At 40.6% G+C, this 23,515-nt stretch overlaps 1 long non-coding RNA gene across 1 annotated transcript in view; it reads right to left on the reverse strand.

Moving 5' to 3' along the window:
- Window positions 1-1,591: 1,591 nt before the first annotated feature.
- LOC129006662 (uncharacterized) overlaps window positions 1,592-23,515 on the reverse strand; it is a 72,520-nt gene continuing 50,596 nt past the window's right edge. The window contains exon 3 of the long non-coding RNA XR_008492046.1: window positions 1,592-1,715. This is a non-coding gene — a long non-coding RNA (uncharacterized LOC129006662). The remainder of the gene's footprint in view (window positions 1,716-23,515) is intronic.

The raw sequence follows: 23,515 nt of genomic DNA on the forward strand, positions 1-23,515 counted from the left end.
AAAGAGCAGCTGGTTATCTCAGCAATTTTATCTCTTAACAAAAAATCAAAACCAATGGCCATATAAACAGGTTACAAATATTGGTTGGGTTTTTATCGGATATACCAAACTCCAAAATACCATCTTTACTTCCATTGCCTAATTGGCTCATTGGTTTTGAGGATCATTTAGAGGACTTTGTTGAAAAGACTTGCCTTTAAAAATGTGAGTTGGTCCAGTTGGAACAGCTTCAGGCATCTCAGCCTCACACGCCTCCCTCTCTCATTCTCCTTTCCCTAGTCTTGCCTGACCACTGGGGCAAGATCTTGTACCTTCTTACTTAAATAAAGAGGATAAAGAACGGCAGCTCCTCTCTCAGGAGTGGATTTCTGCATGCCCTTTTTCCATTTCCCATTCTAACCCATGGTTTGCTTGGATCTTCATATCACCCAGTTAATAAACTCACATTGGATCTTCTTGACTGCTGATTAATTAAACACACTACTATAATATCTGGCTACTCCTTTGGTCACAAGTCCATTCTTCCCAATTGTATGTTGACTGCCTCTCATCCAAGGCTTTAAGTATCAAGAATGTCTACTGGCACGCTAACATCTTTCCAAGATATGGCTCAATCCAGTGCGCAATTATTGTTCATAAAGGAAATGGAGAAACTGCCCTTGAAAAAGCAAACAAGGAAGAGACAGTTACGATATAGTTGGTGTGTCTGGATATGGTACTGAAACAATCCTTTGTGATACTGGGAACATTTTTAGACATAAAAGGGAGAAGTAATTTATGGTAGCAGATGAAGGTGACAAGGTATTTTAGGGTCAAAACACGGAGGAATTTACAGGATGGTGGGAGTCCCTGAAAGTTTATGGCACAAAACCAGCGCCTTCAGATTTCTTTTTATATAAGAGTATACTTTGGTAGCAGTACGAAGGCTGGGTTTGAGACAGAGATGACTCTGGACAATAAAACCAGCTACTGGGTTGCTATCATAATTCAGGAGAGAGGATATACCAAGAGCAGTGGGAGCAGAAAGAAGTATCTGCAAGATTTTAAGAAGTATTTAAAATAAAATCCTAGGTTCTCAGCACCTAAAACAGTCTACATAAGAAACAGAAACACGGACTTGGAACAACTTTTAATAACGAAAATCCCAGAACAAAAATCTACTGTCTTTTCACTTTTGCTTAATAATTAAGATTACTTACTGGAGATGAGAGAAGTCAGTTTAATAACAGTGTACAAACACAGAATGAAAATAAAACGAATACTAATCAATTGTTAAGCTACTATAGCTCATAAGAGGAAGAATTTAGATAGAGTCTAAGACTGCAGATTGGATGAAACTTTATGAACTTTTAATCATCAGCATTATTAAGCAGAAGGATATAGTCATGATAGGGGTCATAGCTTCTTATACATCAGGATATATAAGAACACTTAGACTTTTCTGAATAGTGAAATGAAAAGGAAATGAATTACACATTTTTAAAGACAAATTTTATTATTTTTTCATTTTATTTAAATTTATATTTTTATATAGCATTTCAATTTTTATATGTAATTATATAATAATAATTTTATTGTTCATTTTCCAGAGTGTTAGTTTATTGATTTACAATCCTATGCTCCATGTTAAGGCCATGTTGTCCTGCTGTCTCTGTCTCTGCTGATGTTAAGACCATCTGTCTCTGCTGGTGCAAGGGAGTAGCCAGACACAACTTCTAAAAAATAGACAAACACACAAAAGTAAAACCATAAACTTTTACAGCTGGAGGAGGTTTCATGGGATAAGCTATGGCATTAAGAGTCAACACGTGATATTCATCATCTTCCTCCTCTACTACTCATTCCAATTTGCTCCAACCTTCAGCTCTGCTCCTGTTGGTCTAGGTTATCTGTCTGGCAAGATGACCTAGACTTTTATTTCGGAGGAATCTGATCCCCTGGCCATCATGTTCTTCTTGGCTGTGGTTGTTTCAACTGACCACTCACAGATGTCACCAGGCATGAAAGCATCCGGAGGTGTTCCAGTAACTCTCATGGATTCTGGACTTTCTTTTCTCTGCCTCTATACTACAGGAGTGACCCTCTATCTTCCTGATAATCAGCATCAATTCCTCCTGTCAATATAGTAATTCTTTTTTTTTGTCCCTCTACTACTGACATGAGGACCCAAATGGCCCTGTGGTAATTGACTTAGGTTTAGTGGAATCCTTTTTGTGTCCCCTGAAGGAAGTATACCCCTCCCATCAGGAACTAGGATCTCTAATCCAGAAACACCTAGAGTTGCATGAATGGCAAGCACAGTCTCCAAGTGACTTGATTAGAATTAATAGAGAGAGGATCAGCTTCTGTTTCCTTCCTTGGTTCCCAGATACGGGCTTTTAACTGTCAGTGACACAGCACCATATAAGAGCATCTTGTGTGATAGCACTCCATCTCACAGGGTATTCTCTCCATACTGTGGCTTAGCTTTGCCCTTAAGAAGATTCCTTTGTTTCTCTATTAGGGTGTCAGCTTCTGGTGAGCCATTTATGGGAAGACCAATGGAACCCACAGTCATATGTCCACTGCCCTACCTCCTTTGGTGTACAGTGGATGCCTTCAGCTGTCTGACAGTGTGGCTCAGTCACTGCAGTCAAGGGAGACAAAGCCATACTTAAGATATGGATCATTCTCAATAAGGATGAATCATAGAAAGGTGGATGGTGTCTAATGTTAGCAGCTTGTCACCAAGTGCCCAGATGGTCTCCTTGAGGGATTGTAGGGGCAGGACTTTCAGCAGCAATGGCAGCTAGAATAAGCTCGGTGAGATGCAGTTGATGGCAATTAGGCTATCCATGCTTCCATCCCTGCCAGCATGACTCCTCTGTTTATGAACAAACAAAGGGGCCGTGAGAGCAGAGGCACCTAAATGAGACATCTTGTTCATCTGGTTTCCAGCCTCTTCTTGGGAATAGGTGTTCCTTGGTGGCCACTGACATGCAATACAGTGTTCTGCACACATTGTGTTCATGTCATAGGTCCATCCACATACCTCTCCTCAGCTCTCCTCTCCAAGCCACTCAACACTCCCTGGAGTCCATGTGTATTCCTACCTCGGAAAACTTCTCCCTCCAAACAAAACACATGATCAGACGTACTACTCAAAGCACTGCTACTGAGAAGATTTCTCCTAATCACCATATTTCAAGGGCACCCCGATAGGTCATTAGTGCAATAGCAGCTATTTGTACCCTTGCATTAACAAACAAGCTCACCTGCCTATCAGCTGGCAATGGTGTAAAGTGAGGTAAGGCATTAATGTGACATCAGACGTGGAATCTGAGCCACTTGTTTCTGTAACTTATGTGTATTCTCAGGACCTGCTTGGAACCAATTCTGAATGAATCATTTGCACCGCATAATGGATCACTATTGTGCCTACTTCACTTTATGACTTAGGGTTATGCCAATACCAGCTCATGATGAATAACTCAGGTGCCATCATTGATTCGTGTTGCCTGGTTGAGTCTTCATTATCTCTTAGGGACCTGTAGCATGTTAGTAATTGCCTATTAAATTACATGGCCGGGGCAGGCCCGGTGGCTCTCACCTGTAATCCCAGCACTTTGGGAGGCCAAGGCAGGCAAATCACGAGGTCAGGAGTTCGAGACCAGCCTGGCCAGCATAGTGAAACCCCCTCCCTACTAAAAATATAAAAATTAGCCGGGTGTGGTGGCGGGCACCTGTAGTCCCAGCTACTCGGGAGGCTGCAGAAGGCGAATCACTTGAACCCGGGAGGCAGCGGAGGTTGCAGTGAGTCGAGATCGTGCCATTGCACTCCAACCTGGGTGACAGAGCAAGACTCCATCTCAAAAAAAAAAGTATATGGCCCAGCTTCAGAATCCTGTAGTTCTCTACCACCACTACCCTACCTAGATTTTTATCTACTGTATTGGTCAAAATTGTCGAGAACAAATAGTGTGGATGGATAGATGGATGGACGGATGGAAGGATGGGTGGGTAGATGAACAGACAGATAAAAGATAGATAAGAGGAGAAATAGATTTTAAGGAACTGATACACACAGGCAATGGTGGGCCTGGCAAGTCAAAATATGTAGGGCAGCCCCAAAATTCAAGTAGAATTTCTATGTTGCAGTATTGAGGCAGAATTTCCTCTTCCTCAGGAAGCCCAGTTTTTGTTCTTAAGGTGTTTAGTTGATTGGATGAGGCCTTCTCAAATTATGGGAAGTAATATGTTTTACTTCAAGTCAACTAATTGTAAATGTGGAAATTTAATACAGAAAATACGTTCACAGCAAAATTTAGACTAGTGTTTGACCAAAAAACTGGGCACCACACCCTAGCCAAACTGACATAAAATTAATCATGAGATCCACTATTTATAGCTATAAAACCTTCGCATTTATCAGGCTACATAATCTATGCAGAAGAACTCTTACGTCTTCTATCAAAGTTCTCCCTAGGATAGTCTGCTAAGCAGCCTTAGCGAAGGACTGGAGAAGTTAAGTTGTACTCTATATGCTTTCTGTCATATATCAGCGCTCTTCCTTTGGGGCCTCAGATTCTCTTTCAACAGAAGGGCTCTGGGTTTGAGAATTTGCTCAGGTCTAGAATCAGAGGAAGAGCTCATGATTGTCAAACTGTAACAGTTGATATCTGCCTTCTGCTTCCTTGTCCTTGATTTCTTGTTTCTGTTATGAAATCAAGTCGTGCTTTTGCTGCTGGTCCACCAGTCTCACACATTGGAACACTGTGGTCAGTTAGCCATCACCACAGAGCTTTGTGAGTCAAGACCCCAGGAGCCATTCTGGCTTTGCTGCATGTGACAGTGAATATGTCCATCTAGCTTCAGGTGGCGAAAGGCTGTCACTTGGCCTTGAATATTTTAGAATCTTCTCATCCAAATGACACCTATGGATGCCCAGTTTCAAAGGACATCTACAGATCTCCCAGTATCAAACCTGACTCACAAAGGACAGTCACTCCCGAGCTCTCTCCATATATAAAATAAGATTGAAGATGAAAAGAAGTATATCACTGGTTAATATTTGTGTGACAAAGGTACGATTTAAACACCTGGCTGAGTGTGGAGAAAATGATTCGTTGGCTATTATAAAGTGAGTTGGGAGTGCTTCTAATCTATGTCTGGAAAGGTTCCTAAGCTATTCCTCTCCCCTGAAACCAAGAAGAAGTTACTGCTTACTGTCTCTCCTCATTTGCTAGCTGAAGGATCACATTTTCTTTCCCAAGTAGCAACTAACTGGTAGCATATACAGTGATAAAAATTGGTTAGGTATGGAGTGTGAAGGCAATTTTAATACTGAATTTATTTAGTCTGGAACATTTCTTTTTGTATATGTAAGTGTAACTTAAACAAATCAATTCCAACTGATTAAACTCACTTTACATGGATAATGTACCGTGGACACTCTTTCTACTCGGGTGCTTTCCCCAAAGATCACAGGAAGAGCATTTAGATGTTCCTTTTGCATGTCACCCTGAAACACACAAAATCCAACAGATTCAAAAGGAAACATTGCATTAAATTAATTCAGCTTCAAGTTCAAAGGCTCATCATGTATGATAAACAAAACCAAAGGAAATGATAAGATGCAGTGTCACATTTCATTTAATATCTAAATCCACTCACAACAAGGTAATATTTAATTCACTAGAGCCTTGCTATCTGCTCATATGGCATAGCCCCTTAGGGAAAGAAAAAAACTCAAAGAACCTGGAGTTGGCAAATATAATGTGAAGTTATGAATGATTTAGAGCAGCGGTTCTCAACCTTGGCTGAACTTTATAATCACCTAGGGAGCTAGTAAAATCCCTAATTCTCTGGCCTCACCTGAGACTAATTAATTCAGAATTTCTGGGGTGAAGACCCAGGCATCAATATTTCTTTAAAACTCCCCAGGTAATTCTCCTGCATGAGCAAGGTTGAGATCCTCTGATTTAGAGAGTGGTTCTCACAGGGTTGGTAGCCTTCAATGCAGCTGGAGGGCTTGTTTAAGCTCACATTACTGGATCCCATCCCTAGAATTGTGGCATGAGTAGGTCTGTAAATTGTATTTTAAACGAGTTCTCAGGTGATGTTCTTGCTGCTGGTCCAGGGACCACACTTTGAGAACAATTATTTTAGAAGAATCCAGTAAACCTCAGAGAGGAAGTAAATCCTGAGGGACTGCCATTGATGTGGCCATATAAGAAAGATAAAACATGCTTCTCAGCAATTCTATGGGAAAGCAAAACAAAGCTAATCATCTGTATGTGAGTTATCTAGAAAGATAAGCTGGTCTAAATAAATAAATGTTCCAGTTATGGAAAACTGAAGTCCTGTAGAAGGAAAAATTCAACAAGCATAAGAATTTAAATATGAGCGTGTGCCTGAAAAGGAGAGAAGAACATGATTCTGATTTATAATATTTTAACCAAATAAGAAAAGAAGGAAAATCTAAATCTTAATTAAGTAGGCACTCTCAGGAACAATTTTATAAGTGGCTTCTATTATGAGCATTAGTGGAACAAAACAAACCAGCAAATATGCCTCTAATAATAATGATGATGATGATACATTTAAATTGGTCTTGGAATATATTTCACAAGCTATATTTGACTTCTTGTGTTTTCATGTTCTGTAAATGTAAAATGTTCTGTAAATCTGAAATATTGCATAACATATAACTAAGCCTCAAACAGAAGAGGAACTGTTTTATGTATTATTATGCTCTATGTGAATTAGTCCGTTTTCATGCTGTGGATAAAGACATACCCGAGACTGGGTAATTTATAAAGAAAAACAGGTTTAATGGACTCACAGTTCCACATGGCTGGGGATGCCTCACAATCATGGGGAAAGGCGAAAGGTATGTCTTACATGGTGGCAGACGAGAGAGAATGGAGAACCAATTGAAAGGGGTTTCCCCTTATAAAACCATCAAATCTTGTGAGACTTGTTCACCACCACAAGAATGGTATGGGGTAAACTGCGCCCATGATTCAATGATCTCCCACCTGTTCCTTCCCACCACGCATGGGGATTATGGGAGCTACAATTCAAGATGAGATTTGGATGGAGACACAGCCAAACCATATCACTATGCTAATACCAAGAATGGATAGCATTATCAGTATGGTGCCTGCCACAAAGTAAACCCAGGGAAGAGAGCCATTAAGCACATGCTGATGGATGGATAGACAGCTGTGTGTGGGAGTAGATGTTTTCACCTTGAACTTTGAGGTTGGTTGGTTGGTTGGTTAGTTGGTTTTCTGGCACATATTATGTGTGAATGTGGTGTGATTTAGTCCAGGGAACTCTAAACTGGTTCACAAAAGAAGACTTCCTGGGCTTGCCTTCTCTGTCACCCAGTCCATGATGTCGTTGATGTTCATCAGGAAAGCCAGAATCTCAGGGAGGACAACCTGACAGAGGCTACCTATAGGGAAGTGACAATGAGACAAGACAGGCACAGAACTCTTTGCTGTGAGAGAATCCATACTGTTGGGAGACAGTTCTCCATGGATCTCTGTACTTGTGCACATCTTGTAAACAGAGACACTGGCAACTTCTGCTTCAGACTATCTTTTCAGGGATGTTTGTGTGGTGAAGACAGATTGTTTCCAGGAGAAGGCAGATTTGTTTGCCCACCAATATGATAAAGATAATGGCTCCCTCTGGGGCAAAGATGGGAGAGGCTTGATGGTGGCCCTTTTAAAAGATTGGGGTTTCCTAGGTTTGGGCTTCCTCAACTCTGACACAAACCCAGTGCATAAGCAGAAGCTGCCTGGTCCTGCAGTCAAAATGATGTCCAAAGGAAGGTGTTAGCATGGAGCTCTGCTGGCTACGGTACTGTGAGTGATAAAATCCTTTCTGTTTGATGCAGGAGATTGGAGTCTTCTGCTGACATCAAGGAAGCTGTGTCAGGCTAACTTGTTGGCTTGAAGTAAGGTAAAATTTCAGACCTTTCATTGTGTTAACAAATACCAAAGCAACATCTGTGCATGCGTGGTTAATGTGACTACGTCATCACAGAAGAAAAGTAGGGAAAAAAAACAAACTATGAATAGGGGCCATGTTGTTAAAGAAATTATGGTACAGCCCAACAATGGAACACTATATTGCCTTAAAGAAGAATGTCATAGACATGTAGATACCAACATGGAAATAAATTCAATATGTTTTGTTACGTTAGCAAATATATATTACGTTAGCAAATATATTATATATTACATAATATATATTATATATTACATTGAAATTATTATAAAGAAATTAAACTGAAAGTATTTACCCTAAACTACTGCCGATGCTTCTTGGAATTTTAGGAAAAATTTAGTTTTGTTTTTTGTATTTTGCAATTATTGCATTGTTTACTACATCACTTCTTTTCCATTTCAAAAATAATAAAGACAACTTTTAAAAGTACATTTTAAAATGATTTAAATAAAGGTTAATGACAAACTGAGAATATAGTTTCCAGAAGCAAAGACTCCATTTCCCCTTCACAAAAAATCGCTATCATGTGACCATGTTCCTGTCGATGAAGTATTAGCAGATGTGTCCTGTGTGCCTTCCACTGAGTATATTTGAAGGGACAAAGTATGTCTTTTTTGCCCCTTCCTTTTCCCAGGAATGCAGACTGGATGGCTGGAACATGGGCAACTAACTGGGGCCATGAAGCAAAAGCCACATGTTGAGGGTGGCAGAGGTGAAAAAAAAAATCAAGAGACTTTGGAATCCTAACAGCACACAGTGCCATGCCTGCATAGCTTTTCCTGAATCCAGACTTCCAGAACAAGAGAGAAAAATGAACTTCAATTGCTTTTAGCTACTAAGCTGAGCCATACTCTAAAAGTTACAATGGCAAAGGATCAGGCCTCTATTTCAAACATTGGTTCCTAGGATGTTGGTAGAATAAACATAAATGCAGTAAGAATATCACAACTAGCATATGACTTTGGAAGGAGAAGAAAAATACTCCGTCCTAATTTCTGAAGTCCTAGCAGGACTCTGAGGCTTCTATCACTGTTTACAGAAAACTAATATCCTGCTGATATCATGACAGAAGAAGCTGAAAAGTTTTCTTTTGAAGCTGTCTTCCAGAATGTAGGAAGTGAATCACACTTCTCTGTTCATTAAACAGGTTGCATTAACTTCCTGTAAGACCACAAAATTAATACAGAATAGAGGAGCCTAACTCCCAGTGAAAGGACATTTAATTAGTAGATCTATGAGAGTTACTTTCCTAGCTAGAGTTTTTCAATTTGGAACTTTTCTGAACAGCTATTACATCATCTTAACAAGAATGTACAGAAAATCAATAAACTGAAAAGTTCAATGTAGTATAATATGACTAAACTTGGAAATATTGTGCAATACAGCATTGTACTGAGCTAATCCTACCAGATTCTTTTGTTGTTACTACAATCCCTCCTAATGCATTATAGTCCTCAGGTAATGTACTTTTACTTTAAGGCAAAGTCATTTCTGTGCAGCAGGGAGTGATCCCTTGAGGAAATTTGATCTCAAGTCTTTTTTTTTTTATTTAAAGCAAAATGAATGTCAGGTAAAGTGTCTAGATAACCCCTTGAAAACTCAGAACTCATGCACAGTGAATAATTGCTATGTAAAGTAAAGAATGAGTAAATGCATGAAACAGCAAATACAGTAGGATTGTTTTCAGATCAGTAAATTGTGCATAGGTTGTGCAATGCTAGGACTAGGACCATTCTGGAGCACAGGAGTGTATGTTTTTCCCATGGATTTGTGAAGGAGAGATCAGCTTTTAAGATTTCTTTTAGTGGGGAGTGGAGTTCTTTTTATTCTTTGAATTTGGGAGTTGGATCTCAAGATCATCCTGTAATAGTCAACGGGCCCTAAATCCAATGGCATGTGTCCTTTTAAAAGACTCACAAAGGAGGCCAACCAAAGAGAAAGAAGCAGTGTAACTATGGAGGCAGAGATTGGAGTGATGCAGCCACAAGCTGAGGAATGCCAGCCACCACCATTAGCTGGAGGAGGCAAGGAATGAAAGACAATTTCCCCTAGAGCTTCCAGTAGGTCCAGGACCTGGAAAATAGACTGAAAAGGTGAGACAGCCAAGAAGACAGGCATTCTCAGGCAGGCCATCAGACAGAGTCTCTGGAACAGGGACAGGAGAGATGCTCCCTCAAACTCAACTGGTACAACTTGAAGAATCCTGCTCCAGAAACCCCAACATCAAAACAGAGGTTACCTTTTGTTGGGAAACAATGAAAGACCCCAGTGGAAACTGAATCCTGAGACTTGGGACTCAATATGGCAACTTAAAGAAAATGAGAAGCCTTCAAAAAATAAGTTGAAAAGAAAACCAAGGAAAAAAAGTAGAAGGGAGAAGGAAAAGAAAAGGAGGGAGAGTGGGACAAGGGAAGGAGAAATATTTAATAATCCTTTATTATAGGCAAGAAATTGTTCCAGCTATTCTACTTGTATTCACTCATTGAATCTTTACAACCCCATTTTAGTGAGTTGAATGGTGCCCCAAAGAGATATATAATGTTCTAATTCCCAGAACCCATTCATGTTACACTATTTGAAAAAAAAAATCTTTGCATATATAATTAAGGATCTCGAGATCATCCTGAAATAGTCAATGGGCCCTAAAGCCAATGATAGGTGTCCTTTTAAGGGACTCACACAGGGGGCCAAGAGAAGAGCAAGAAGCAGTGTAACTATGGAGGCAGAGATTGGAGTGATGCAGCCACAAGCTGAGGAATGCCAGCCACCACCATTAGCTGGAGGAGGCAAGGAATGAAAGACAATTTCCCCTAGAGCCTCCAGAGGGAGTGTGCCCCCACTGACTCCGGCAGTTTGGACTTCTGGCCTCCAGAACTCTGAGACAATACATTTCTCTTGGATTCAGCAACAGGTTTCTCATCATTTGTTCTGGCGGACACAGAAATCTAATCCACCCATAAGGTAAATACCATCCTTATTCACATTTTACAGACAAAGAAACAAAACCTCAGGTGGAGAGAGACGCCCAAGGTGATCCAGCTCAAAAGTGGCAGGACGAGGACTGGAAGGAATTCACGCAATCTGGGTCCAGAACCCACACCCTCAACCCCTATACTAACTAGACCATTGATTCACAAAACAGGAGAATTACTCAATGTATCATCTCATGCTGTAAGGAAGCTGGAGCTGCCTCCCTGCTTTCATCATGGCCAGAAAACAACACAGGCTGGAACTTGCAAGCTGTTAGTGACTTTAGCCAAGAAACTGGGAAAATAAAAGATGAAGAAATGATGCAGGCGGGAACACTGCTGCTCCAACAATGAAACATCTGTTAGGAGCTCTCTTATTATCCTATCTGCCTAACATAATCAAAGAAGATTTAGATTAACAATCATGATGTTTGGGATGTAATCTAAAGCCAGATAATGATAAAACTATGAATCCGATATAATGTTTTAAAAAACACCAGTATGATTATAAAGATGTATCATCTCCTTTGTCAGAAATAGTTTATCTCAACATTACTGAATAGATTCAGGAAAGGATAAAAAATATGTACGTCACTTCTGTATCCAAAATAGAAGTAAAGATTAGAAATAACATATACCAGAACTGAAACAGATGGACTCGGATTTATGGGGCATGAACAGCACAGGTATGGAGCTCTGTGTGAAGATTCAGGAGCCCTGCAAGGAAGTGCAGAGGGAAGTCATGAACCTCATGTGTAACTCAGCTCCCCTTAGAAGCCATCTGCTCCCTTGAGACTTTTTTTTCTCTAATTCCTTCTTCATCATGTCCTGGGCCACATAATATACCTCCTTATCTTTTGATATTCATGTGCGTGAGTTGGGGAGTGGCCAACCGTTACTGGTAACTATTTAACAACCTGGCTCCCCACAACCAGAAAGCCCAACATGTAGTGTTTGCCAGTGCCTATGGTGTAAATACTCCCACCACGATAAATTCACGCTACCCAAATGCCATAGGTGAACCATCACCCACCCCTATATACTGTTGCCACCATACGGATACACTATGCATGAATAACCTCAGAGCATGTATAATGGTAAAACGTAGTAAAATAATCAGAAAGTGATATTCTGAGGATTTGTTACTTCTGTTATTTAATACAACTTATTTAATTATGCTTGTATAACTTTTAATTTTTGTGGGTACATAGTAGATGCATATATTTATGGGGCACATGAGATATTTTGGTACAGACATGCAATGCATAATAATCACATCATCGAGAACAGGGTCTCCATCCCCTCAAGCATTTATCCTCAGTGTTACAAACAACTAAGGGTTTTGGTCGTAACACTAAGGTGCTCAAGTATAATCAATTATACTCTTTAGTAGTTTTAAAATGTACAATTATTATTGACTATAGTCACCCTGTTTTGCTGTAAAATAACAGGTCTTATTCATTATTTATAACTTTTTTTTGTACCCATTAACTATCCCTGCCTCCCCACCACCCCACTCCTACCCTTCCCAGACTCTGGTAACCATTTTTTTACTCTTTATATCTGTGAGTTCAATTGTTTTGGGAATTTTTGTTTGTTTGTTTTTGAGACACAGTCTCACTCTGTCACCCAGGCTGGAGTGCAGTGGTGCAATCCCAGATCACTGCAACCTCCACCTCCTGGGTTCAAACAGTTCTCTTGCCTCAGCCTCTCGAGTAGCTGGGATTACAGGCACACAGCATCACGCCTGGCTAATTTTTGTATTTTTAGTGGAGACAGGGTTTCACTACATTGGCTCTGCTGGTCTCGAACTCCTGACCTCAGGTGATCTGCCTGCCTTGGCCTCCCAAAGTGCTAGGATTACAGGCATGAGCCACCACGTCTGGCCCTGATTTTATTTTTAGATCCCACAAATAAGCGAGATGTAAAGTGATAGGTAATGTTCTCACTTATTTGCAGAATGTTTGTCTTTCTGTGTCTGGGTTATTTCACTTAACCTATGATCTCCAGTTTCCCTCATGTTGTTGTGAATGACAGGAACTCACTCTTTTTAGTGGCTGAACGTACTCCATTATGTATTTGTGCCACATTTTCTTTATCCGTTCATCTACTGATGGACACTTAGGTTGCTTCCAAATCTTGGCTATTGTGAGCAGTGCTGCAACACTGCAGATAGCTCTTCAATATACTGATTGCCTTTCTTTAGGGTACACACCCAGCAGTGGGATTGCTGGGTCATATAGTAGCTCTGTTTTTAGTGTTTTAGGGGACTTCCAAACTGTTCTCCATAGTGGTTGCACTAATTTACATTCCTACCAAAACTGTACAAGGATTCCCCTTTCTCCACATCCTCACCAGCATTTGTTATTGTCTGTCTTTTGGATATAAACTCCTTTAACTGGGGTGTGATGATGTCTTTTTTTTTTTTTTTTTTTTTTTTTTGAGATGGATACTCAGTCTCCCAGGCTGGAGTGCAATGGCACAATCTCAGCTCACTGCAACCTCTGCATCCTGGGATCAAGCAATTGTCCTACCTCAGCCTCCCAAGTAAGTGGGATTACAGGCACCTGCCATCATGCCCAGCTAATTTTTGTATTGTTGTAGAGATGGGGTTTCACCATGTTGGCCAGGCTGGCTTTGAACTCCTGACCTCATGTGATCCACCCACCTCCTCAGACTCCTAAAGTGCTGGGATTACAGGTGTGAGCCACCGTGCCCAGCCTGAGACCATATCTCATTGCAGTTTTAATAATAGCTGTGTTTAACATCAGACTTACAAAATTCCTGAGAATATTCATGGGCAAGCAGGAGCTCCCTCCAGCACACAACTGGGAGTTGGATGCAGGCTCCTCCTCATCTCCATCTTTGAAGTCCTGTTTTTCTTCGATCGCTTTGGATTTTGAATTCTTTCATCATGACATGCCCACCGTCCCTTGGTGGCTCCACTCAGTGCTTATTCTGAACACTAAATTCTTTATTCTCTGACATATAACTGGCACAATGCTATGTCATAGACATTTACAGGTGGGAGGATGCAGTGTTTTATATTAAATACCTTCCAGAACTCAAAATTGAATATTGTTACGGGGCCACCCTGACCCTGGGAGTTCTCTCTGACCACCTATCTCCATGGAGCTTCTCTTTGACTCATTGACCACTCCTTTTTTCTTCTTGTTTGTTCCTGACTAAAAAATCCTATTTATTCATTATACAAGAAATAGCAGTCAGCACTTGCCCCCAATCCCCTTCCAAAACAGGTCCACATACCTGGAACTTTCACATCTAAAGAAGTTCATTGAGGTTTTTGTTTTATTTGTTTGAAAACAAATAATTTTCAGCCTAAGAGGAATCCGGAGCTATTTGGTACATTAATATTAATATTGCCAATGCTTACTATGGCAGCAAGTAAAGATAATGCCATACATTGGTTTCATAGAATCACTGCCTCAACATCCACTTTTTTCTTTTTTTTTTTTTTTTTTGAGATGGAGTCTTGCTCTGTTGCCCAGGCTGGATTGCAGTGGTGTGATCTCGGCTCACTGCAACCTCCACCTCCCAGATTCAATCGATTCTCCTGCCTCAGCCTCCCAAGTAGCTGGGATTATAGGTGCCCGCCACCACGTCCTGCTAATTTTTGTATTTTTTAGTAGAGACTGGGTTTCACCATGTTGGCCAGGCTGGTCTTGACCTCCTGACCTCAGGTGATCTGTGCACCTCTGCCTTCCAAAGTGTTGGGATTACAGGCGTGAGCCACCGCTCCTGGCTGGCATCCACTTTTAGGCCTGATATAAGTTGTCTGAAACCCAGTGGTGTCTCATCACCTTCGGCCTGGTTAAGATTGTCCTGCCATGTGTCATGTTTGCTATACAGCCCACGTGTTCCTCATCTCACTGATGCAAACCCCAACACACCCCACAGCTGCTGACCATGATTGAACCTAATGATCAACACCAGAGTCCTGTCAATAACGTCCCTCTTTGCATGTGTTTCCTCTAAACCAATCAATGCATAACCTCCCCTGAGGGAGCATGCCTGCGGGCCCTAGTGAAGCCCCAGTTCCAGAAGCTCTCTCTCTTTGGCTTCGACTCCTTGGCTGAGATACCTGCTGCCTCCAGACCTCCCGTCGACAGCACCCTGGCCTCCCTGGAATCTGTAAGTAAGACATTTTTTCTGTTTTATGCATTTTGGCTTCACCTCCTCGTTGTGTCTCGCCTGACACACCAAACCTACCCAGGCCTCTTCTAGAGAGCGCCTATCTTGGCTTATGGTCCTTCTCGACAGAAATCAAGACCCAAATTGGAAAGGAACTGTAACAGCAGAAATAACAGCAGATAAGGAGCATGTTATTATCAGAGACCACGACAACATGGTCCATTTTCTTAAAATTGAATAGTGGTTATAGAATCAAATTTATGTGAATTATGTATTTTCAGAAGCATGGATAATTAAACCCGGCATTTTTGGATTCCTAAATATATTGCCCACCTTACATATAAACAAACATGTTTTATATCTTCAGTTATTTAATGCGAGTTTTTAACAAATTCAGTTATTATGAGGTAGATCCAATAAATTTTCTTTCTAATTGTAAACCTAAAATTAGAGTTTGCAGATTCTCTTGAGACAGTCTTCAATTAAATATCATACTAATGCATTTTATATAATTCATTCAATATACATATTATTAAAATAATATATTCCAGTCAGCTCAGCATGGGTCTACACAGATGAAAGATGCACTTTCTCCTTAGATGAGCCTATATTCCATTGGGGGAAGGAAAAATAAAAGAGGCAAAAGTCAGCAATCCCAGCTGAAAGAATCAGGGGACATTTCTTCGGAAGAGATGGTAGAAGAACAATTGAGGGAGCTTGGGTATGGCCAGGCATGTAAGGAATAAAAAAGGACCTTGTATGTTCTGTTGTGAGATTATCACAATTTGACCTATTTTTTTTTCTTATTCTTTTTGAGATTGAGTTTCACTCTCGTTGCCCAGGCTGGAGTGGAATGGTGCCTTCTTGGCTCACCGCAACCTCCACCCCCCAGGTTCAAGTGATTCTCCTCCCTCAGCCTCCAGAGTAGCTGGGATTACAGGCGCCCACCACCAAGCCTGGCTAATTTTGTATTTTTAGAAGAGACTGGGTTTCTCCATGTTGGTCAGGCTGGTCTCAAGCTCCCAACCCCAGGTGATCCACCCGCCTCAGCCTCCCAAAGTGCTGGGATTACAGGCATGAGTCACCATGCCTAGCCTACAATTTGACCTATTTTAAGAGGAGCGTTACTTTTCTACATTTGTCCCTTAGAATGGAATGAATCTGAGGTAAGCAATAGAACCAAGAGGACCAGTTAGGATAACATACAGTAATGCAAGTGAAAATTCTGAGGCTCTGACTCAGTAACAGGAGGAATGGAAAGAAGAGGGGCATGTGGCAGCCGCAGAGGTGCACTCGGGTTTGCCTTCAAGAAAGGACTTGTTCAATCCCAAGGAGTACAGTTCCCCAACCTCCTCTAGCGGCAATGATCTGGGCATCTGCCATTGCACTGGAATTGAGTTCCCACTCACCCCGCATAGCCCTAAGCCAATGGCTGAACATGGCCACAACACTAGGATTTGGCCATTCTTGTCCAACTTTGTTCTCTTCTAGTGGCCAGTCCTGAGGCTTAAGTTTCCTACTGAGTTGACCTAGACTTTTGTAGGTGCCTGGTTGTCTAAAACTTCCTGACTGATCCTGTTTCCTCTTCCCTTTCTCTTCTCCGATGTCAGATCTACAACAGAGTCTGAACACTCTTCCTGCCCAGTTCTGCTGCTTCTCTCCTCTATCTTTCACAAGCATTGCCCCTGAATAAACTGCTTGCACTCATGTCTCTATCTCAATCTCTACTTCCTGGGAAATACACTTGCCACAGGATATTTGAGAATAATTACAAGACAAAATTCACAGGAATGTTGGACTGGGCATAAAATAAGGATGATTCAAAGACAACACTGGCTTTCTGCTTGAATGTTACTTCGGCTCACCAAAACAAGGTCACAGGAAAGAGAGTGAGTCTGGACCTGGGAGGTTTGGGATGTGGTAAAACGGATTCCTGTGGGGTGTGCAATAGACTGGCCCTGTAAGCAATTATAAACATAGGCTGAGGGCTCAGAAGAGAGCTCCCAGGTCTGTCTGTATGTGTTAAGGAGGAATATCTTGTAGTTACAAGCATTTAGCTCACTAGCCCTGATTAATGGTGGTACAACTGTAAAATGCAACTGTTACACAATTCTACCATTAGCGTGAATATTTGTAGTTACTATTTGTAATTTTACATTGTGTTATAGACAATACACCCATGTCTTCTACAACATAATAATAAGGAGTTAGCACACAGACCCTACACCCAAAACAGAGCTCTTCTGTTCACTGGTTATACGAACTGGGGTAACATTGTTTTTAACATTGGTACAAACCAGGGTTAGAACAATTGTGTGCCTCAGTTTATTTTTCAGTTGTAAAATGGAATAAAAATAGTACTGACCTCACAGAGTTCCTGTGAAGATAAAATGCAATAACAAGCCTTTAGAGTAGTGCCTGAAACATAGAAATGTTTCTACAAACCATGACATGCTTCTCTATCTCCTGTAGTGCCTAGCAGGGTGATTTTTGAGAGAAAGTGGGAGAAATAGAGAAGGAGGAAGAGAGAGGGGGACATGGAGAGAGAGGGAAAGAGAGTGGGGTGAGGACATGGAGAGAGAGAGAGAGGGAAAGAGAGAAAGGCAAGAAAAAGACAGTCTAAATGTAATATGTTTCCAGACAATAAACCAGACACAAGTAAAAGGAAAAATAAGAGTTATTACCCTAAAGAACAAGATTTGTAAATGTCAGTGCTACCTGGTTTAACTCCAAGCTGTTCTCTGCCACATCTCTCCCCCAGTTTCCTAGAATTCACAGCAAGGAAGGAGCAAGAGGGTAAATCCTCCCAATCTCTGCCTAAGAACATTATTGCCAGGATCACTTTGCTTGTTCCTATACCCCTGGGAAATTTTACAGTCATCTACTCCAGCACCCTCCATTTGTGTGATACTGTGAAATAGTATTTCTCGTTAGCCCTGTTTCCTGGCATACACCTCCAAAAATCGTTGGAATATCCACAGTGATGTCTTTTGCACACTAATGAGATGACCGGTGGTTTGGTTCCCTAGGTGGCTTCAGGATGGGTGCTGGCCACTGAGAAGACCAAGGCAGGGTTAGAGGTTTGGGAATTTCAACCCCACTCCACCACCTCTGGAGAGGCAAGAAGGGCTGAAGGTGATGACAGTTATTACCAATGACCAATGGTTTAATCAGACATGCCTACAGAATGAAGCCTCCATGAAAACTCAAAAGGACAGGGTTCAGGGAGACTCTGGATAGCTGAACATGTGGAGGTTGCAGAAGGTGGCACACAAGGAGAGCATGGGAGCTCCACGCCCCTTCCAAAATCTCACCCTATGCATCTCTTCTGTATCCTTCATAATAGATCAGTATGTTTGTTTTCCTGAGTTCTGAGAGCCACTCTAGCAAATTCATCAAACCCTAGGAGGGGGTCGTGGGATCCCCAATTTAGCCATTAGGTGAGCCTAAGCAAGGTAGGCATCCATGCCAAAGTTGGGGAGCTGTAGTGGCATAGAGCAGAGTGTTGGAACCTGACCAGGTTCAGAAGGTGTGGGATGGGGAAGACTATCAGTTTGGGCTTTCAGACCCCCAGAGTATGGGGTTTCATAGCCGGTTGGTCAGAAGCACGGGTAAAAACCTAGGGCTTGAGATAGGCATTGGAGGTGGAGGGCAGTCCTAGGACTGAGCTCTCAACCTACGGGATCTGATTCTACCTCCAGGTAGAGGGTGTCAGAATTGAATTGGATTGGTGGATACCCAGCTGGTGCCCACTGCAGAGCTGATTGCTTGCTTACTGGTAGGGACAAAGTTCCACACATTGGGTCACAGAAGATATCTGTGTAGATTGCTGTTGAGTGAAAGAATTAACAAATCAATTTGAATATGTGTTTCCTCCCCACACATGCACATGTGTGTTTATTGCAGCACTATTCACAATAGCAAAGACTTGGAACCAACCCAAATGTCCAACAATGATACACTGGATTAAGAAAATGTGGCACATATACCATGGAATACTATGCAGCCATAAAAACGATGAGTTCATGTCCTTCGTAGGGACATGGATGAAGCTGGAAATCGTCATTCTCAGCAAACTATCCCAAGGACAAAAAACCGAACACCACGTGTTCTCACTCATAGGTGGGAATTGAACAATGAGAACACATGGACACAGGAAGGGGGATATCACACACTGGGGCCTGTTGTGGGGTGGGGGGAAGGGGGAGGGATAGCATTAGGAGATATACCTAGTGTTAAATGACGAGTTAATGGGTGCAGCACACCAACGTGGCACATATATACATATGTGACAAAACTGTACATTGTGCACATGTACCCTAAAACTTAAAGTATAACAAAAAAATAATAATCTGTGATCTGAGGCTCAATGGAAATGTAAGGTTTTACTTTGTCCCTTAATAGACTAATGGTGACTTTTTTTTTTTTTTTTTTTTTGAGACAGGGTCTTGCTCTGTCACCCGGGCTGGAGTGCAGTGGCATGATCTTGGCTCACTGCAACCTCCACCTCCTGGGTTCAAGTGATTCTCCTGCCTCAGCCTCCAGAGTAGCTGGGATTATTCTTATAGGAAAAATAATTGAGTCACTGACAACTCAACAAAACCATTTTATCTGTTTTTATTTGTGTCACAACAAATGAACTGAATTATATATGGTTATTTTTGCTAATTGGGACCAACGGTAAAGCCTTAACTTTCACTCTAGGTCCTATCTTAAGGAGCCTAATTTGAATGCCAAGACAATTTACACATTGGCCTCTTTATTCCTCTCTTGAAAATACAACGCAATCACTGATATCAAGATCATATTTTCTAACCCCTCTGTTAGAACATATGACCTGATAATGATATTTTGTTCCATTTAAGGCTGCCTAGAGATAGTCTAACAAAGTCAATGTATATACCAACATGTTGGAGTTTTGTGATATCTCAATCTTCAATGGAATAATAAGATTGGATACTTGAATTAAAGCCTATCTGAAATTCTAGAGTAAATTGTCGTTCTACGTGTCAAATCTAATCACTAACAACAATCCTACAATATTAAGTCATTCTATGCGAATGAACTCAGAGCCTGTATAGTAACTTACAGATAAAAATGCATATTACTGGAACCCAGTGACCAGTATATCTATAAACACTAGTAGCAGAAAATAAGTGCTTTGGTGTTGTTCATACTACATATTCCTTGCAAGTAGTTCTACATTTCTTTAAATACTAAGTCTGTGCTGATTATTTTTAGTGTGTATATTATTTAGACTGTAACTTAGCATTTATGACCTCTACTTTGCTTTATTTCAGATAGGAGGAGCGTTACAAGTTCAAATGTAAAATTGTTATATATTGCGAATGAAATATTGTACCTGTTTAGAAATTCAATTTACACAATATTAACTTTAGCTACATTCTGTGTTAGTTTGTTTCACTCTAGTATTCAGAGGCACCAAGTTCATTCTGCATGTAATTTCAAGTCAACGCAGACTGTTTAATTAGCAACTAGTTGAACTAGTAGAATTGCAGAGCAATTCCACTCTGACAGTTTTAACAACTATAATATCTCATACAGAGCTGCCTCACAGAAATGGTAACTGATGGTGTCTGGCTCAACCTCGTGCCCAATGCAAAAAGGGCAACTAGCCTTCCAGCTTGCACTTACCTTCAGTGACGGGGCCTCACCACCTGATGAGGTTGTGCATTTTATGATTTGACAGCTCTAGATTTTAGACATCCTGTAGAGTTTAAATATTTAAAGTTTAGCGTATTTCTTTGCAATTTACTCTTAAGGCAGAAATAAAATAATCTATTAAAATAATAAAAACTATTTAAGCTAGGCACCATGGCTCATGCCTGCCATGCCAGTGCTTAGGAGGCCAAGATGAGAGGATGCTTGAGCCCAGGAGTTCAGCAATGCAGTGGGCTATGATTGCACCACTGCATTCTAGCCTGGGTGACAGAGCAAGACTTCATCTCTCAAAAAAATATATATTAACTTACTTGTACATGTAGAGTAAATGCATATGGGAGAACATAGGCTGTATCAACAGAGGTTAACCTCTGTGTCTTGTCCAGAAAGACAAGGTAGTGATAACCACCCCCAATATTAAAACCAGTAGGCACTTCCCTTTATACTCTATTTCAAGGGTTCATGCTTAAATCCCAACACTTTCAACCTTAAATATCATGTATTTGACCCTAAATACTCAATTGTTTTTTTCCACTACTTTATAGATAACTAAATTGCCTCACCCTGCATCTTTGCCCTCAGTTTGGTGACATAACCTCATTTTTGGATTTGCTCTTACTTCAAGATTAAAATTTGCAATTCTTGATACTCCAATGTGTCTTGGTTTTCATTGGCCCAACTCCTGATTCTGCATGAGAAACTCAAAACCTTTTGTTGCCTATTTATACAAGTAATCTATTAGTGGCTGAATATTTCCTTCAAGCTGTACTCTGTATCCACAGAGTACAGCTTGAAGGAAATATTCAGCCCATTTTGGGGGGCAACAAAAGGGATAGAAGGGTGAAATCAGCTACATGAGCCGTGGCCAAAGATGAATGATGGTGGACAGCCTACTCTCACTTCTTTCAATTAAATTTTCTCCTTAAGTGAGCACACTTTCAATTGGAATTATGTAGAAGAAAAAAGTAGTGTGTATGGAAGGTGATGTGTGCTTCTCATGCTAATTAGATGCCCTCAATATTTCTTAGCTGGAACTTCAGTTTCAGAAATAAAGATCAAGCACACACCACCTCCCAACAAGTCCCACTGAGGAATGCGTGGACCTGAAGCAGGTAGGAGTCTCAGGAGATCATTATCTGGCTGGATGTGCTTTAAGAAGAATGTCTGTGGCAGAGATCTAAGGAGCTCACAAAATTCAAAGGAAAGCGTTTGGATCTCTAGTCAAAAAATTTTGACAAATCCTGCAAGGTGCAGAGGCAAGAATTACAAAGGTCCCATTTCTCAGCTTCACCTGCCAAGCCCCCTGCAGAACTCTCATTGGTTTCAAAGACATTCCAGGCTTGGATCAGCAATGTGGGGCATGGATCATCTCTGTGGGGCATGGACCAGCTCTGTGGGGCATGGATCATCTCTGTGGGGCATGGACCAGCTCTGTGGGGCATGAACGAGGAAACAAAGTTCTATGGAAGAATTTTAGGACAAAAGATCACTCCTTTTATTAAGATAATAGTTTTAATAACAATACAATACCAAAATTGGAAATAACCGGAGATTTTAAGTGAATTATCAAACAATCATAAATAGACAGTTGATAGAATTCTGCAGGTAAGATCATTAAATCCTTCAAGTAATTTCAAAATTGTATTCCTCTTTGATGAAAAAAAACTTAGTTTTAATTTTATTTTACTTGAAGTTCCAGTATGCACGTGCAAGATGTACAAGTGTGTTACATAGGTAAATGGAGCACTCTTCATGCCGACAGGAGTGCTAATGCAGCTGATGGAGGCATCCAACATATTTATGAAACACATTCATCAGACATACTATGTCATAAAAGATGGATATATATGATTATGTAGCATAGACAAGATGGGCATTTTTCATATAATATTTATACTGAGGAAAACATGTAGAAGCAGGGTATTAGTGAACGCCACCATAAATCCATTTAAAAATGCGTTTTATCAATTCACCACTGATGACTATTTTTCATCACAGAGACCATAGTGAGAGATACCTCATTATCGAAATCCATTTAGAGCATAAAAGAGCATAGAGAAAAAGACTGACTTTCCTGGGGGTGGGGATAATACGTATTTACAAGAAGACTTTGGAGAATAGACATATCTTTCCTCTGTAAGTCCCAATTATTAACTCTTCCCATTTAGGTATTGGATTATGTGGCATTCTTGTGGACACTTTGGCATAGGAAACTAATTTTCTTTGTGTGGATACTCATTTATCCCAAATGCTTATTAAATGACTTTTCTCTAATAATACACAATATTCACTCTCAATTAAGCCCCTGCCTATGCTTGGGTTCTCTCCTGAGTGTCATTTTTTTTGTTTGTTTTTTTGTTTTGTTTTGTTTTCTGTTCACCTATGCCTATGCTAATACCAAGCTATCTTAGTTGCTACAGATAAAAAAAAAAAAATTGCTACGTAGTAGTAACCCTCACGCATACCTTTCTGTTTTTCAAAATTGGCTTGTATTTGCTTTGTCAAGCAAATTTGGGATCAGGTGGTTAAATCCTACTGAAACTGTTAATTTTTGACTTAAAATATATTTAAATTATAGAACAACTTGGAGTGAATTTACATCTTTAGTTGTCTCATCCATTAATACAGTATCAGAGGAAAATTTCCAAAGACTCTAAACAGCACATTTTGTCAGCTACCAGTGTCTGCACCAGAATGCCTAGGTGTTGATG

The sequence above is a fragment of the Pongo pygmaeus genome, chromosome 8, assembly GCF_028885625.2.
Source record: "Pongo pygmaeus isolate AG05252 chromosome 8, NHGRI_mPonPyg2-v2.0_pri, whole genome shotgun sequence".
NCBI classification, from domain to species: domain Eukaryota; kingdom Metazoa; phylum Chordata; class Mammalia; order Primates; family Hominidae; genus Pongo; species Pongo pygmaeus.